We start from the raw sequence: 18,698 nt of genomic DNA, 5'->3' as shown, positions 1-18,698 counted from the left end.
CCCCACCAGAGCCCACATCCCTGCTAAGTCTGGGAGTGTAACATAATAGACATAGCCGTGACGGCAGCAGAAACTGTAGCTAGCATTGAATAAGTACTTACTATGGTATGCCTCCATGCTGAATGCCTCTCATCATCCTCCTTATGACTCTAAAACATCTCTTTCAGCGGGAACAGGCATTAGAATATTGTTCAGTAATTATTTACTTCCCACCTCCTCCATGGCAGAAATGTATTTTCCACCCTGTGGATGTAGAACTTGGCCATGTAACTTGCTTTGCCCAATAGAGTGACAGCCAAAGTGACAGAGCACGTGTTACAAGCCTGAGAATCACAGGTTTCCACTCACCAGCCTAGAAGATGCCGAACTCCATCATGAGAAAAACATGCTCCTGGTAGCCACTGTCCTCCAGCCGGGGCTCCAGAAAAACCTGCATGAAGCAGTTTACAACTTGGGTCAGAGGCTAACTCTTCAGCAATCTAGAAAGCACTGCCCTTCGCTTTGACCAGCAGTATGGGAGTAAGAAATTATTGTTGGCTGCCTCTGAGAGCTTTGTGGTCATTTCCTATGCGGCAATAATAGATAACCTGAATAACTAATTTTATAGAGAGGAAGCCAAGGCTCAGAGAAGTTAAATTACTTATCTGAGGTCAGCCAGCATATAAATGACAGAACTAGGGCAGAACCCAGATCTTTCAGATGAACTGAGAGCAGGTTCTCTGCCCTGCCTCCTACTTGCTATCTGGGGAGGTGGATTTTGTGTCAAGCTATATGAAAAGAACAGCCAGAGCAATGGAAAGTAAACAAATTCTCTGGACCTAGTTAGCTATTGAAACAAGCAAATCTAGAGAGGTCTACCCTGCTCTCCTCATGAGGGGATTTGTCCCTCTGCAGCCCTGGAGTGCTGCCCACAATAGCTGTCTTTCTCTAGGTCAGGGCCCACGGGGCCTATCCTCATGAGGGGATACCTCTCCGGGCACCCCCCAAAGCCCAGGGGAAGCCCAGATCTCCCAACCATGGTAGTAATATGACTAGACCCCCAGCTGACACTCTGACGGCCACATCCAGCAGAATAATTTCAAGAAGACTCCAGTAGACTCCCAGTTTTCAGACTGCAGTGGTAAAGAATGACTGGAACATTCTGAAACAAATTTTTTAAAGGTTTGTCAGGAAAAGAGATGATCCAATCCAGCTGCATTTCTGGGTTTTGTGAGGATTTTTGTCCTTACTCAGAATGACTTCTTGTACACAAAATGACATTTTTCAATTCATAAAAATATATCCTTCCACCTCCTTAATTCACTTAGTACATCGTTCTCTCCTAATGGGCACTGGGATATCATTATCTCAGTCAGAGCTTCCTTTTTCTCTCAAGAATGGAAAATTAGTGAGGAAATGAACAAAGCAGTTGTTCATTAAATGCAATTCCCCAAAAGGGCCTGGAAACCCAGGGAATCCCTCTGACAAGTTATCCAAAACAGCAATAAAGCCCTAAGCCATAGAGTGAACTGAGAATATAAGAGGCTCAGTCTGACATACACACAAGTGAATGCCAGGGCTCTTCTCTGCCAGGCTTCCCTCCCTGGCTCCTATTTCCTTCTGGCTCCACATAACTCTTCAACCAAAGACATAGAAACACACTGGGCTCTTAGAAATCCACTGTATCACCCAAGGATCAAATGTGGCTGCACATAACAGAAAATCCACTGAACTGTGGTACGGATAAAATGGGGATTATTTTTCCCCATGAAAGATGAAGACTGGAAGTAGACATTTCCTGGCATTGATTTGGTAGCTAAGTGCATCAGGGGCAAAGTTTCTGCACTTCTCTTGGCTTCTCTTGCATGGTAACAAGATGGCTAGTCCAGCTTGAGACATTTCATGGGCAGGAAGGAAGACAATGGAGCCAGGAGGAGGGAAGAACAATGCCTACATTAAGAAAGCAAAATTTTCCCACAAGTCTAAGGGGGTTCAGACTTCTTACATGTCATTAGTCAGAATTGCATCACATGTCCACTTTGCTGCAGAGAAACTAGGAAATCTGACTTTGTAGAGGAGCACATTGGGGGCCCAAACAAATTAGCACTTGAGGAAGAGGGGGTAAAAAGTTATTCTCAGTCAGTTGGCAGTTACTGGCAAACTCACCAGTAGAACTTTCACAGTTGACATCAAACTTGGTTGGGCCATTTAAATCCAGTCCAAAGGACAGCTTCAAATCCACCTAACAATCAGGACGTTTTTCTCCTTCTTCACTCAGAGGCATTATTCCCCCAAACACTAAAGAGGTAGAGAAGATAATTAATGCAAAGCAACACTTTTGATTTGAACATACAGACTTTGCTGTTGATGGGGAGATCAGAAGGAAAGGCAGCCTTGGGATTTTCCTTTTGAGATGACATTTGTTTTTAATAGCAAATGACTTTCATGTCCGGAATAAGCCACTAATAGAATTAACCAAATGAAAGCAACAAAAATAAAAGTCTAAGCATATGACCCCAGCATCTGTCAGAACAAGGTAATCAGACAAATTGGGGTCCCCATGTGACAGATTTTTCTGGATTATCTGGAGGAGGTTTTCAGAAGCCAAGTAAATTACCTTGGTGCAGCTGCTCTGCACCCCCCATTAATACTTTGATGCAGCAGGATAAGGATTTCAAAATGTAAATGACTGTAAATGGATAATGACTAACACAACCAAGAAAAGTAAGTGCTACTCTGAACCCCGAAGGAGCAGAACATAGTAATTCAGTGGGTGCCAACATCACTTTCTCCTGTGCAGGAAAACCAGCATTCAGATCACAACAGAATTAGAAGAAGAAAGGAGGGAATGTCAACTCTGAAGGTATCTGTCTTCACTCCTAGAAGTTGACAAGGGACACAGATGTTTGTCACACCCCAAATAAAATAAACTTACAGAGAATACTTTGGTGAATATTAACTTCCCCATGAAGATCCAATTTTCTACATTTCTACCAACTCTGAAGAAGATCCTGCCTGTAGATTTGCTCTGTTGCCTCAGGCCTAAGCCAGAGCAGCCCAAAGGGAAAAAGGTGGCAGCATTGGTACCTCCTTTATTGATGGAAAGAAACGTGAGATCAGGCTGTGTGACTGTCATCTACACAAACTCAGCTCCTGGTTAGCCATACAGGTGTTTCTGTCAGTGGCTTATTTTTAGGGGATGGATGAAGTTGTTTTTGAATCCCTGGCCTTTTTATTCTATCAGTTTCTCTACTTTGCATTTCATTTAGGTATAACATAGGTCGAATATTATTGCCAACAGAAGTGAGCAAGCAAGATGCCTTGGTTTCCCAGGGCTATCTTAGCAAAGTCCCACAAACTGTGTGGCTTGAAACAATAGAAACTTATTCTTTGACAGTTGCAAAGACTAGAAGTTGACAATCAAATTTGGACCATATTCTCTTCAAAGCTCAAGGGAAGAATCCTTTTTTGCCTCTTACTAGTTTTTGGTGGTTCCCAGTAATCCGTGGCATTCCTTGATTTATGGCAGCATAATCCTAATCTCTGCTTCTATCATAATATGGCTATCTTCCCCCTGGGTGTCTCTGTGTGAAAAATCTCTCTCTCCTATGAGGACACTATTCATTGAATTTAGGGTCTCCTCTAACCTAGCATGACCTCATCTTAACCTGACTACATCTGCAAAGACTGTTTCCAGATAATGTCACATTCGTTGGTTCTGGGAGTTAGGATTTCAATATATCTTTGGGGCTGAAGGGGGTACAATTCAATCCAGAGCACAGATAATCCAAAAAAAATTAATGACTTTTCTCAATTCTGTGGGTTTACTTGAATTTCTTCTACTTTCATGAGAGGATACAGATAAAATAAGATGATGATACAATGTCTCCCTAAAACCTTACTCATCATTTTTTATGATTAAACACACCAACTTTGAAGAAGGCAGCAAATTGCTCTGGAAATAGACTGCGCACATGAGACCTGAACTCTAGTATCATCTTTGTCACTAGCTAAATATGAAGTCTAGGTATAGTCAGTCATCTCTCCCAACCTTCAGCTGTTAAACCTAAAAGGTGAAACTTGGAGTGAATCAGAGTTTCTTGAAGTGTGGAATGTACATCATTAGTTGTAAGACCAGATGGCTGAACTCAAATTTAACACTGAAAAAACTGTACTGGAAAATTTTGTTCTATCAGTTGCATGGTCCAAATCTTACTTTGGAATCTATGTTCATTTTTGCTCAAAAACAAACCACCCTAAAATGTTTGAGTGGCACAATCATTTATTAGTGTTCTCAGACCTATGGGTCTACTGGTTCTGCTGATCTAGGCCAGGATCAGCTGACCCGGCCTGAGCCCACTATTGCAGTTGAAGCCAGCAGATTGACTAAGGTTAGCTGATCACACACCCAGTCATTAACCTGGTCATTAGTCTGCTATTGGCTGCAGTGATGGGGTGGCCCTGTCATGTGACTTTCATCATCCATTAGTCTAGCCTAGGCTTGTTCATGTGCTGGTCAAAATTTCCAAGAATAATAAGAGAGGGAAAGCCCCAATGTGCAAGTATGTTTCAAGTCACTGGTGGCATAACATTTGCTGTTGTTTGATGGCCAAAGCAAATGACATGGCCAAAACCAGACTCAGTGTGGGAGGGGATTTTCAAGGGTGTAGATGCAAGGCACAAACAAATTCAGATGCAATAACATTTCACAGGCTTAATTTTTTTTTTTTTTTTTTTTAAACAGGCTCCCCGGCTGAGCAGAGAGCCCGATGCGGGGCTCGATCCAAGGACCCTGGGATCATGACCTGAGCCGAAGGCAGCGGCCCAACCCACTGAGCCACCCAGGTGCCCCTGGCTTAATATGTTTTTAATATTTCTTCAGTACTGCTAATCTCTCTTCTTAACAAACAAAACCTAGAACTCGGGCTCAGAGAATCAGTATAATACGATTCCACTTTCAGTGTATTTATTTTATAGTTATCTTATATTTCTGTCACATGGGTTTTTAATGACAGTGGCAAAACAGTCTCCTTTTTAAATAAGTTTATAGTTTTTCCAAGTGAGTTACTTTCAAGAAAATAAGTTAATAATGACCCAGTTGATATATATGTATTATAAAATCATGACACAACATGGCTGAAATTTGGAAAACAGTGGACCAGAGGATATCCAAGTACCCTGCACCTGTTCTATAATCATGAGAGCAGGGGAAAGGCCTACTCTAGAAACATGGCAGAATTTGGAGACCAGCACATCACCAGTCAATAAAAAGCCTTGCTTGTATTGAAGAACTTGGCTTTTCACAGAGCTTACAGCAATGAATTGAATAAAGATGAATTAGATGGTATAAATTCTAATGGGCTGTACACTTGGTCATGAAGCATATACTCCTCCACCATGCCACACAGATTGGGAATGATATTGACATGCCCATATGGTTCAGCCATGAACCTAAATATAACAGGGTGAATACTGTTGTGAACTGAACACTTGTATCCCCTAAAATTCATATGTTGAAGCCTTACCTCTCAATGTGATGGTAATAGGAGGCAGAGCATTTAGAAAGCAATGAGGTTTAAATGAGGTCACAAGAATAAATCCCCAGTAAGGGAAGTGGTACACTGATAGGATGAGGAAGAGACATCTGTCTGTCTGTCTCTCTGTCTCCTTGTCTCTCTGTCATGTGAGGACACAAGATGACAAGATGACATCTACGAGTCAGGATGAGGAACCTCGCTCAGAACCAAATCAGTTAACACCCAGATGTTAGACTTTCCAATGCCCAGAACTTTAAGACTGTCTCTTGTTTAAGCCATCCAGTACATGACATTTTGTTTTAGAAGCCCAAGCTGACTAATACAATTGACACTTCACACTTGACACTTTGGGAAGCCATCACTTAGTTCTGAGAAACTGACATCATCTAAAGGATTTCTGGAAGTTCATTTGGCAATGGCCTTTGGGTTCTATCTGCAAATCAATTTTGTTACATTATATGTCTTAGTGTTTTTATACCATTTGATCACCTACTTTAACCTTTGAATTGCTTCTAAATGATTTTTGGCAATTGGGAAAAAAGCACAAAGGTTTATCACCACTGGACCTCAGACTCTGAATACTCTCCCATAAAAGGAATTATAGAAATGTTTAAGTCAGAATATTGGCAATAGCTTAGGAATAACATATAGATTCACAATGTGATAATTTGAAGGATATGGTATTCATTTGGATCATTTCTCTATGTTCCCTTAAAAGAAATCCAGGTCATGCCATGTCCAGTCACAGACATGCAACGAATCAAATCCAAAGTCACCTATACAAACGCCTAAGCATAAATGCTATCCCAAAGGTAGTATCTTTCATTTCCCAAATGTTCTGAAATTCAACTAAGAGATAAGGCACTTGACCTCAACTCAGCAAAAGAGAAACCTATTCTTGGACCCAGAATTCTAATTCTCAGAACACAAAGCAAATCTATCATGTAGTCCAGGTAGATACTTCCTAGTAATGCACTTCATACACAGGTAACAACACATGGAGAATTTTTACAATACCTTTAAAATATACATCTTATATATATTGTCAATTCTTAAATCATACATACAACCTCTGTTCCCAATGTAGAGATTCCTTAATAATATTAGTTTCTCCCTTTCATGTATAATGTGGCATTGCACTTGGAGGAAAAAAAAATGTCAATTCAATAGTACCAAAGATTCCCCTTTCTAAATGTAAGGGAAAACAACAATAACAAAAATCTAGCCAAACATCAGCTACTATAACTTAGACCTATGACAAGAAAATAGTAAGTATTTTAGCGTGCAGTCCTAGACAAAAGATGGGAAAACAAAGTCATAGATGCCTTTGATGTCAAGTCAACAAATTTCCCAGATAACCCCAAATCCACAGAATGAGACTCAACGCAATCAAATTGAAATTATTTTCAGGTCTGGGATTTGATTTTACCCGAACACAAGCCAGTAAGTTAGTTGGTACTATTTCATGAGTACTGAAAGAAGACATGAAACTCCTAGGTCAGAGGCAAAAGACTGTTATTATTGGGGCGCCTGGGTGGCTCAGTGGGTTAAGCCTCTGCCTTCGGCTTAGGTCGTGATCTCAGAGTCCTGGGATCGAGCCCCGCATCGGGCTCTCTGCTCAGCAGAGAGCCTGCTTCCTCCTCTCTCTCTGCCTGCCTCTCTGCCTGCTTGTGATCTCCGTCTGTCAAATAAATAAAATCTTAAAAAAAAAAAGACTGTTGTTATTTATAGCACAGCAAGTAGCATGAGCAACAGCATGTGTACCAGACCCCCTTGCCCCAATGTCCCATTGAAGTATTGCTGTTAGCCCAGATGGATGCTGCACACACAATGGGTTTATAACGCATTGCATAAGGAACACTGAGCTTAAGGCCCATGCTGTTTTCTGGTAAGCAGTAAGCTAACCTGTTCTTTATCCCAAAGAGAGACATTACTGTACCCCCCAATTCTGTTCATAGTAAACATAACCCTAAGAAACAGTCCAGGTGAAGAACAGTCAAAGCTTTGTATCCTGGTCATGTCCACCAAAAAAGTACAGAGCCCATGGCAGACTGCCTTTCTCAACAATGAGGAGCTCTCAATAGTTAAGTGAGAGGTGAGCTGGCTATTTGCAGTAACAACAAGCCTACAGCAGGTGTAGTCATCCTGAGACATACTGTAGTTCCTACCTACCTTAATGAAGAATTTAAGCCCAGTTGAGCATATAGGTGTGTATTTATATTTCTCTCAGATGTGTTTCTGTAAACTCGTGAACAAACCATACTTGTAAATCAAGTCATCTTTTAAATATTCTGGAAGAAAACCCTATAAATGAACCCTTTTAAGATATTCTTCCCTTAGTTCATCTATTTATAAACTTGTGGAGTTAAAAATACACGGATTGCATGGAGCACTGGGTGAGGTGAAAAAATAATGAATATGCTATGCTGAAAATAAATTAATTTAATTTAAAAAAAAATACTGGATTTTCTTAAAGCGAGCCATACCCATACTAGTGCAACCCTGCCATTTGTAATAAGTTGTGGTGAATTCTAAAAAACAAATTTTTCAAGCATGTCTGATTTGACCACACCCATAAAAACAGTCATTGACCAAATAGATCCCATTCCAATTTTAAAACTACATCTGTTTTCTTCTTTAAAACTTCCCCATAACTATTTTTATATGCCTCAATTCCTGGGTCAAGCCAGATGCTGCCACTTTGGGTGGATAATCTTATTTGCCGGGATTCAAAGCTGGGTTACTAAAGCAATCTCCATAAACATAATCCTTCTAATACTCCAGTCAGGTTCAAATTAGCAGGATTGTAGTGAAAGACCTCCAGATTTGAAATCTTTTTTTAGTCTCTTTTCTTACATATTATTGACAGAGCCTTCTTCCCCCTAGTTTCCCTCCTCTCACCAAGAATATGTTGCTCCCTCATTGATAGGAATTTGGAAATTCAACCACTGTTGCCCAGAGCAATGCGGCAAACCTACAGGACTTTCCAGGAAGAAAAATGTCTACTTTTCCCTTTACTAGATTACGTTTCAGAAATGTATAAACCGCAGTCAGCAGCAGTGAAGTCAGGTCAAAGTGACATAAAATATGATTTCTCTGCCACACAAGAAAACACTAATAAGAAAGAATTTGTAGTAGCTGCCAATGCTTCTTAATGGTTCTCTAGGAATCCACATGACAGAGCTGCAAACATGGATGGTACCCAAAAAATTTTGCTGAAAATAAGAACATACCCTATTTGGTATAATCTAATACCAGGTCTTATACTGGTATAGCACCTTCTGACATAAAATATTTCACATGCATTCTTTCATTAGATGCTCACCATAATCCTATGAGGGAGGACAAATAAATCACTTGGGTCAAAAATAAGTCAAAAAGCTGATTTTCTTTCATGGTACCTAAACTGACCTTTAGTCCTTCATTCTTTCTAATACCTCTGGCTCCATACTTGGACACTGGAAGGTGGCAAGCATTTGTTGTTACCACCTATGTCTGGAGATGGAACCAAAATGACTAATATATAGTTCACTGTCCTCTCTACAATACACAAATGATCTTTCAAGTGGCTAGCATGAAAGGAGGTATTAAAAAGAAAGTCAAAATTGTAGGCACATCTCTGCTTGGTGGGTCTCAAGACACGTTGGCTAACATCAATCTTCCCCATTGTGCATTGCTTCACCCAGTAGGGTTTTAAACCCACTGTGCCTACAATTTTGCTTCAAGTTTCAATCTAGTATTTTCTTTCAACATCTTAATTTGTTGGCTCTTATGAGATTTTGATAACAAAACTCTGGGGGAGGCTTCCCAAACTTTTCTAATTGCCTGAAAACTATAACTTCCAAAAAGAGGTAGAGATTTTGAGCTATGGTTATTGACGGCAGAGGTCACAATAGCTTCCAGTTTATAGGAAAAGATGGGAAGAATGAGGGCAGGACTAGATGACTCTGGAAACACAATGTCATGTAGAGAGAGAGTGGGCTTAGGCATTAAATAGAATTGTTTAAGTAACTAGGGATAAGTTATTTAGCATCTCTGAACCTCAGATTTGTCATCTGGAAAACTGATCTAGTAATATTTACTTCAGATGACTGTCAGGAGTATTAATAGTGACTGAATGCACTTACTATATAATAGGATTTGTTGTTTTGTTTTGTTTTTATTGTGTTATGTTAGTTACCATACAGTATATCATTAGTTTTTAGTGTAGTGTTCCATGACCCATTGTTTGCATATAACACCCAGTGCTCCACACAGTCTGTGCCCTCCTTAATACCCATCACCAGGCTCACCCATCCCCCAAACCCCTTCCCTTCTAAAAGCCTCTGTTTGTTTCCCAGAATCCATAGTCTTTCATAGTTCATCTCCCACTCCGATTTCTCCCCCTTCATTTTTCCCCTCTCCTAATGCCCTCCATGCTATTCCTTATGTTCCACAAATAAGTGAAATTGTATGATAATTGACTTTCTCTGTTTGACTTATTTCATTTAGCATAATCTCCTCCAGTCCCATCCATATTGACCCAAAAGTTGGGTATTCATCCTTTCTGATGGCTGAGTAGTATTCCATTGTGTACATGGACCACATCTTCTTTATCCATTTATCTGTTGAAGGGTATCTTGGCTCTTTCCACCTTTTAGCTATTGTGGACATTGCTGCTATGAACATTGGAGTGCATATGGCACTTCTTTTACTAAATCTGTATCTTGGGGGTAAATAGTGCAATTGCTGGGTCATGGGGTAGATTTCTTTTTAATTTTTTTTAGGAACCTCCACACTGTTTTCCAAAGTGGCTGCACCAATTTACATTCCCACCAACAGTGTAAGAGGGTTCCTTCCCCTTTATCCACAACTTTTCCAACATTTGTGGTTTCTTGCCTTGTCAATTTTTGCCATTCTAACTAGTGAAAGGTGGTTTCTCAATGTGGTTTTGATTTGAATTTCCATGATGGCTAATGGTGATGAAAAGTTTTTCATCTGTCTGTCAGCCATTTGTATGTCTTCTTTGGAAAACTATCCATCTTCTGCACAGTTTGTGACCTGATTATCTGTTTTGGGGGTGTTGAGTTTGAGAGTTCTTTATAGATCTTAGATATCAGCCCTTTATCCATAGTGTCATTTGCAAATATCTTCTCCCATTCTGTGGGGTCCCTTTTTGTTTTTTTGACTGTTAACTTTGTTGTGTAGAAGATTTTTATCTTGATGAAGTACCAAAAGTTCATTTTTGCTTTTGTTTCCCTTGCCTTTGGAGGTGTGTTTTGAAAGAAGTTGCTGTGGCTGATGTTGAAGAGGTTACTACTACTCTAGGATTTTGGTGGATTCCTGTCCCATCTTGACCCTACTCTCAGGATTTGTCATTGTTGTTGTTGTTGTTGTTTTGGAGTGTGTGGGTGTCCTTCAGGGAATAAGTCATATCTTACTCATTGTTGTATCTTCAAAATTTAGCACAGTGTATGGAACATGGTAAGCTCTCAACATGGCAAACATAGTGAAGGCATTGTTTGAGTCAAAGAAGCATTAAGGGCCATGTAAGATTTGATCAACTGAACATTGTGGGCAGTGTGGGGTGAGGATAAACTCAGTCTCATGAAAGACCCAGCAAAACATTAGGACCTCATGCTCAAAGCTGATGTCCTGACTCTAGAACAAGGATCAGCAAATCTTTTCTATAAAAGACCAGATAATAAATATGTTAAGCATTATAAACCATCCGGGCTTTGTCACAATTACCCAACTCTGCCACTATAGAGTGAAGACAGTCACAGACAATAAGTACATGAATGAATGTGGCTGCGTTCCAATAAGTCTTTGACTACAGACACTAAATTTTGACTTTAATATCATTTTCACATGTCACAAAATATTATCCTTCTTTTAATTATTTAATCAATAAAAAATGTAAAAACCATTCTTAGCTCATGGGCTGTACAAAAATAGGTGGCAGGCTGCATTTGACCTATGGGCTAGAGTTGGCTGACTCACGTGCTAGTGAACTGACCCAACTGACCCAAGGATGTTATGAACACACACTCACCCTCCCTAGCTGAATCCTCTAAAAGCCCCCATCTTTGTTCCTCTAATAGTTTCTTATGGCTGCTGTGAAAAATTATCACAAACTCAGTGATTTAAAACAACACAAACTTCTCCTCTTAAAGTTCTTGTAGTCAAAAGTCATGGGAGGCTAAAAATCAAGGTGTCAACAAGTATGGTTACTTCTGGCAGATCTGGGTGAAAATCCTTTCCTTGCTTCTTCCAACCTTCAGAGGCTGCTGGCATTTGGGGCCATAACACTCCAATTTTTCACATACCTTTCTCTGACTGATCCTCTTGCCTCCCTCTTAAAAGACCCTTCCAATTACACTGGGCCCACTGGATAATCCAAGATCATAATCAAAATCCATACATAATCACATTTGAAAAATCCCTTTTGCCATGCAAAAGGTAACATATTCACAAGTTCTTGGAATCAGGATGTAAACATCTTGGAGGGCTCCTTTTCAACCTACCACAATCCTGTTCAAGCTCCCTGGCAGTGATGCATAAAAGAGAAGGTGCCATCACTTAGCACACAGACATTGTGTCCACACAAACAGTGCAATTTCTCTTCCCTCCTTCCGCCACAGAACAAGGAGAAAGCCAGGGTCAATATTTTTTCAACTTCTCCCCTCTAACTTCATCCCACGAATCATGACCATTAAGTTAGACACTGCCCAGTAAGTAATGTAAATGAAAATAATTCCTATATCTTAGAAAACCCTCTCAATACTGGCCCTATTTTTCTCTGAGTTATTTTTAAAGTTACACAAATTTTTCTCAAAGGCATACCAGAGACTTGCTTTCAGCTTCTTATCTATGCATAGCACAGACAATTGCATTATACCTAAGAGAATTAATGTGATTTAATTATATTATATTTGGTGGTAGTTTAATATCAAACTTCTTTTGTACAAGAAATTATTTCTTGGTGAAGTTAAGCTCACATATTATGCTCATTCTTTATTCATTAAACTCATTAAGATCAGTGGGAATTGCTTATAAATAACTATACTATTGATTTGAAACATTGCAGATAAGTGAGGATATTCTAAGAGTGTGAGAGCATAATGTTTCTTAGTTATTTTCTTGGGAATTCATGTATTGGGAATCTATGTGTAACATACTTTCCCAAGAATAGATGACACATCATTTAAAAGTTCTCTCTTCTCTTGCAAAATAAAGATGGACAATAAATGGACAACTGTCTTTCTTAGGAATCTCTTAAAAGGATCTAAAGCAAGAGTCAACATATATGATTGTACAGATTGTTCACTGCACAAGGGTATTCACCAAAGAAGGAAGTGGGGCTGAAGTCTGGCTGATGTTGTGCTACCAAACTACACATCCTGGCACAAGGTTGTCAGAAAGGGGAGGGAATATCTTCTTAATTCACACAAAAGTAACTGTATGCCCACAAACTTGTGCAGATCCACTTAAGGGGGGTGCCTTTTTCTACTTTGCAAAGACAGCTCATGGACCAGTAAAGACCTTGGCTGAAATCCACTTGGGTTAGCTTAACCAAGAAAGGGATATTTATTGCAAGGTTATAGGTATACTTCTTGGGACTCAGGAGCAAGAGGTACAGTAGCTATTATGTGGGATTAAAACAACAACCAAAAAAAAAAAAAAAAAAAACACCAGAAAGCTGTCAAAAGAGAGAGGCAATAACTAAATAAATCAATATTTACTGGCACATCCAGTCTTCACAACAACCTTGCTAGAGCAGAATAATTAATCTCATTCTATAGATGCAGTCTCTTGCCAAAGGTCACCCAGCGAGTAAGTGACAGAACTTTCAAATCTAGGCACATCTGTCTGCAATGTCCTTGTGCTATCCACTACTTCACACAGTCTCTCTCATTCTCAATGTGTGGTTGGTGTTCTTATAACTACTCACTGATATTTCCTCCTCTCTTGTTTCTAAGCACACCGGAGAAATGCACTTCCCCCTGAAGTTAAATGGACATGTGGGATTTGCTTTGGCCAATGAAATATAAAAAGTGACATGTATCACTTCCAGTTGAAAGCCTGAAAGAGCCAGTGTGTGATTTGCCCTCCCCTCTCCCCACTAAGGTGACCATAGACATTTTAGGTAGAGATGCCAGCCTGCATCCTTGAGAAAGGACAATATGAAACGGAGTCCACAGCCAATCTGCATGAAATTATAACTTATAACTCAAGTGAAAGGTAACCTTTGACTCATTAAAGACACTAAGATTTGGGCTTATTTGTTACTGCAGCATAACCTTGTCTATCCTGCCTGACATACTGTTAAAGACTTTGTATTACTTCTAGCAGCTGGTAAATTTCTTCACCCAGTGAACCACACAAGTTCTTTTGTTTTCCTACTTGCCCAAAACCCTGCCATCTTTCACAGGCCAGCTAAACTCACCTACTCAAGAAGCTTTCCTTAACTCCTCCAGGTGACATTAGTCCTTACTCTTTATAATCATTATTGTACTCACTATCATCATCATATATATTAGAATCCAGCTACACCACACATTACACATTATGTCTCATGTATGCTATTGTAACCTGTTTCTTTCTTTAGGACAATGTCTTAACTCTCCAACTAAATGATCAGTCTTTTGTGGGCAGAAATCATGTTGTATATTTCTGCATGGCTCCCACAGTGTGGCCAGAACCCTGGTGAGTAGTGCATAGAAACCGAATAAATAGTTATGACATCACACTGTCCCCAAAAAAGTATACTGAGGAGGATGGGTGAGGACAAGATAAAGGGAGAGCAGGGCTAACCTTTTCTTCCTCTGTGTACTCACAGATTTGAACAGTAGAATGTTCCTCCATATGGAGGGAGGAAAGGGTTAAATTTCAGTAGACTACACCCTGAGCAGCTAACATCTTTGGAGGTTATATTTCTCATTAATATAAAAGAGTTAATTATACATCTTGGAAATTCTATTCACGCCAAATCTTCTTTTAGGGTTAAGTCATGCATGATCATTTATATTCAGGCATTAGCCCTGACAGCGCCTTGTTCTTTTGGGCCATCTTATGCACCTGCCCTAAGGATGCACAGGAGCTTTAGGAAGCTGTTCTCATAGTGGAACATTTTACCGAGAAGATGACCTACACTGCAAAATACTTTATATAACCAAAGGCAGGGCATAAATATTTTATAGCATCGAGTCCATGAAAACACATCTTCATTTCTGTAATGCGCTATCTCAGAACATATCACTGGGGGAACAGGACTTGCCTGAAAGATTCAACAACTCCAATTTGCCATAGCTCATTAGGATGCCCTAGAGAACAAGCACAACAAATAATTCTAGATCCCTGCTGCTCGTGGGCTAGTTAATGTGGACTGACCACACAACAGCAGACCTTGTCACCTCATGAAAAAGCCACCTTGTGTGTACAAAGTACATTTAACAAGGAATCAGACAATGTCGTCTGGAAGGAGCCCTGGAGACATATTTTTTCTACAGGTGAGGAAAGAAGGTTCAGAGAGATGACGTGAGTTGGATTTAGATTCAAAGTTAATCCTTCACTGTTCCTGTCATAACCACAAAATAAAAACCCATGGGTAAAGTGAACACAGAGAGAACATCCACTGATTAGACCTACATTGCCAGCTTTGAAGTAAAGTATCATGTCACTGCTCAGGCTTTTCAGTAAGTGGTGCTGCGTGTGCAAATCTGTGAGTAACTTCAAATTTCTCATTAATAATATGTTTCCATAAATACCAAACCTCACTGGAATCCCTCTATTGGCATTCATAAGTTAAAATCTCCCACCATTAATTCTTCAATAAGAAAATTATTTCCTGGTAAGTGATGAATTAGAGGCTGCTGCAGCTTAAATTCAGCTTTCACATTATTTTTCCTCCTTCATTGATCACCCACTTTGTTCAAAATTGGTTATATCCACCCAAATCTCTTGAGCCAAGACATCACTACACTGTGTAATTAAATTCTGAAATAAATAGCAAAGCCTTGATGCAAAAATGACCTTTTTGATTCAGAAAGTCCTTCAAAATTTCAACAGGACAAACAGAACATTCCTAGTTTTGAGTTGCTCACAGGGCCAACAATAGCTTTGTAATCCCTTTGTCAAGCCCAAGCATACAAGGAAAGGATTCACTTTTTTACTTAACTATCCGAGGTTTCTTTTATGCTTCTTCACCAAGCACTGCAGATTTGAGGAAACCACTGTATAACCCTGTTTTTAAATGTTCCTTTCAAATGCGGTTAGAATTGTTCAGAGAGAAAAGAAAGGGGTGGCCCCTTTTGAGGCAAGCCTAGGCAGAAGCCCATTAAAAGGAAAGCTGAAATCATGGAGCATCTCAGCAACACTACTGCTGGCTTTGGAAGGAGGAGTGATCCAGAGATAAACAAGTAGCAGCCTGAGAAATCCTAATTTAGAAAAAATAAGTCAAGCATTCAGCTGAAAATACTGTTGAGCCGGTAATCAGCCTCTCCTAACTTCCCACTGAAAGACTTTAATGGCACCGGGAAACACCAAAACTCCCAGCAGCCAAAACTAAACTAAAGGCCAATCTAATTCCGGAGTCCAGAAAGAAGCTCCAGTATGTTTTAAATTAAACTAAACTAGACTCCCAGATTTCTCTTTGTCCCATATGCAGGAGTCATCTTTATGAAACAAGAGTCTTCATAGATGAGAGGAAAGAGTCTCCCTGAAAACATAAAGGATTATACTTCCTACTTTACCCCCATTCTGGAAATCAAGAATGTGTATCAACCAGAAAACCGGTAGGTGCCGCTCCATCACGGAGTCACGTTGTGGCCTTCCTACAACTTTCTGTATTCTCTTCAAAAAACATTGACTTTTTTTATCCCCTTCAAAATCAGCAAGTTTCTCATCCTCGTAGTAACACCTAAAAAGCATTTGTGGAGCATTGCATCCTGGAAAATGTAGTCTCCACGGGTAACAGTGCTTTGCCGGAGGGGAGGGCAGAGTTGTGTGAAGCATTCTGGGAATTGTAGTTTTCTTTGTGCCTTCCTTTGTTTAAAAGTATTAGTGAACCTGGCAGTGAACTCAGAATCTCTGGAGCTGAGTTCCCTGCTATATTGATTCGCTCTCAGAATTGTGCCCTTCATCTTGCCTCTACTCTGAAGAAGAGAAGAGCGTTAACCATCTGCTAGATGAACAGAGAAAGGGGCCAAAAGCAAGTAAATCAACTAACACTATCATTTGGCAAACTGAGCCGGTACAGATCTTGCCTCATTCCAGAAGGAAAGGCAATAAATATCATATAGAGTCTATGGGGAAATACAGCCAGACAAGAGAAAGGAATAATGTGATGACTAAGAGATAGAATATACTTCTGAAAATATTTTGCCCAGGGAGATAGAAGAAAAGAAAAAAATGAAATTCAAAAGGATAGGAGACTCTATTAGACACCCTCTATTAGAAAGACAACATGAAAGAAGGTAGCAGAATTGTATGAAGAGAAAGACAAACAAGATAAAGAAAAATGGCAGGAAACCACAAGACAATAATATACTCACAGTGAAAGTGATTAAGAGCAGAAACAATAAAATATATGAAGTCAAGTTGGTGAATCATGGGGTAACTTGAGATGTTTTCCCAGAATGTAGTGGACAGAGACAAAAGCAATGAGTTAATATAATGGAAAAAAATAGAAAAAGAAAAATAAAGAATGAAAAGTAATGTTTCTAAAGAAAATGCTAAAGTAGAACAAAAGCAATAATAAAAGATAAAGGGACTTTCTATCCACAGGACCTGTCCCAATGCTTTAATAAAATATTTTTTGCACTGGAAAAAAAAAAAGATAAAGGGAAACTGTCTTAGACTGAAGAAATGTAAATATCCTGTATTCCATTTGAAAGGATTCATCATGAACGGGGAGGGGGGGGGATCAGTGAAAAACTTTCACCTAGATTACTTTGTGCAATTTTTTTTAAGTGTATGAATAAAGAAAACATCTTTCAAACACTCAAATAGGAAACAATAAATTAACTCTGAAAGAAAAAATAACTGAGTCAGTCTCAGACTTCTCTTCTGTAACACTAACTGCCAAAAACAATTAAGTGGGATCTGCAGAGATCTTTTTTTTTTAAGATTTTATTTATTTATTTGACAGAGAGAGATTACAAGTAGGCAGAGAGGCAGGCAGAGAGAGAGAGAGGAGGAAGCAGGCTCCCTTCTGATCAGAGAGCCCGATGCTGGACTCGATCCCAGGACCCTGAGATCATGACCTGAGCCGAAGGCAGCGGCTTAACCCACTGAGCCACCCAGGCGCCCCTGCAGAAATCTAAGGGGAAAAAAACCATTTGTCTTTTATGTATAAATACAACATAAAATTATTCTCAGATATAAAAAATCTAAGTCTATATGTAATGCATCAAACTTTCCTTTTAAAAAGTCACTATGTAATTCAATCAACGAAGAGATTAAAGAAAATTAAGATTTTAGGAATGAAGAGGTCAAGATATGAAAGAACTGATGATAACCACTAAAACAAGTTAACTGTAAATCTAAAATAATTGTAAGTCTGGCTGAAAGCCGAATACAAAAGTCAGAATTTATTCTTGAATGTAAAATTATGTTTAAAAATGCATTATAGGGGTGCCTGGGTGGCTCAGCGGGTTAAGCCTCTGCCTTTGGCCCAGGTCATGATCTCAGGGTCCTGGGATCGAGCCCCACGTCGGGCTCTCTGCTCAGCAGGGAGCCTGCTTCCACCTCTCTCTCTGCCTGCCTCTCTGCCTACTTGTGATCTCCATCTGTCAAATAAATAAATAAAATCTTTTTTAAAAAAAATACATTATAATTAATGGGATTTAAACCCCAAATCATATAAACAAAGTTGGAGAGGAGAGGGAAGAGAATGTGAAATTGTGCTAACTTTCAAATCTTATTTAGGAGTAATTCAAAGATACTGATTTGGCTGGATTTTAACAATTAGAGATACATGGTAAAAAAAAAAAATGTTTCAGAAGTTAACAACTTAACTAACAACTTAATTTAACAACTTAAAATTAACTCACTAATAGGAAGTGAAAGGGGCCGGGGCACCTGGGTGACTCAGTCAGTTAAGCCTCAGATTTGGGCTCAATTCATGATCCTGGGGCTCTGGGATCCAGCCATGCCTCTGGCTCCCTACTCAGCAGGGGGCCTGCTTCTCCCTATTCCACT

The 18,698-nt window shown here is 39.5% G+C and overlaps 1 long non-coding RNA gene across 1 annotated transcript; it reads right to left on the bottom strand.

The window, feature by feature from the left end:
* Positions 1 to 352: 352 nt before the first annotated feature.
* LOC123391684 lies at positions 353 to 2,278 on the bottom strand. The gene is made up of 3 exons (XR_006606391.1): positions 2,146 to 2,278; positions 1,049 to 1,141; positions 353 to 430 (listed from the first exon to the last, which is right to left on the bottom strand). It is a non-coding gene; the product is annotated as an uncharacterized LOC123391684 (long non-coding RNA).
* Between the last annotated feature and the right edge of the window lie 16,420 nt (positions 2,279 to 18,698).

This window comes from Mustela putorius, unplaced genomic scaffold (genome assembly GCF_011764305.1).
Source record: "Mustela putorius furo isolate JIRA1106 unplaced genomic scaffold, ASM1176430v1.1 tig00000275_pilon_pilon_pilon, whole genome shotgun sequence".
Taxonomy (NCBI): domain Eukaryota; kingdom Metazoa; phylum Chordata; class Mammalia; order Carnivora; family Mustelidae; genus Mustela; species Mustela putorius.
The sequence above is the reverse complement of the archived record's forward strand: the minus strand, read 5'-3'. Positions and strand labels throughout refer to the sequence as shown.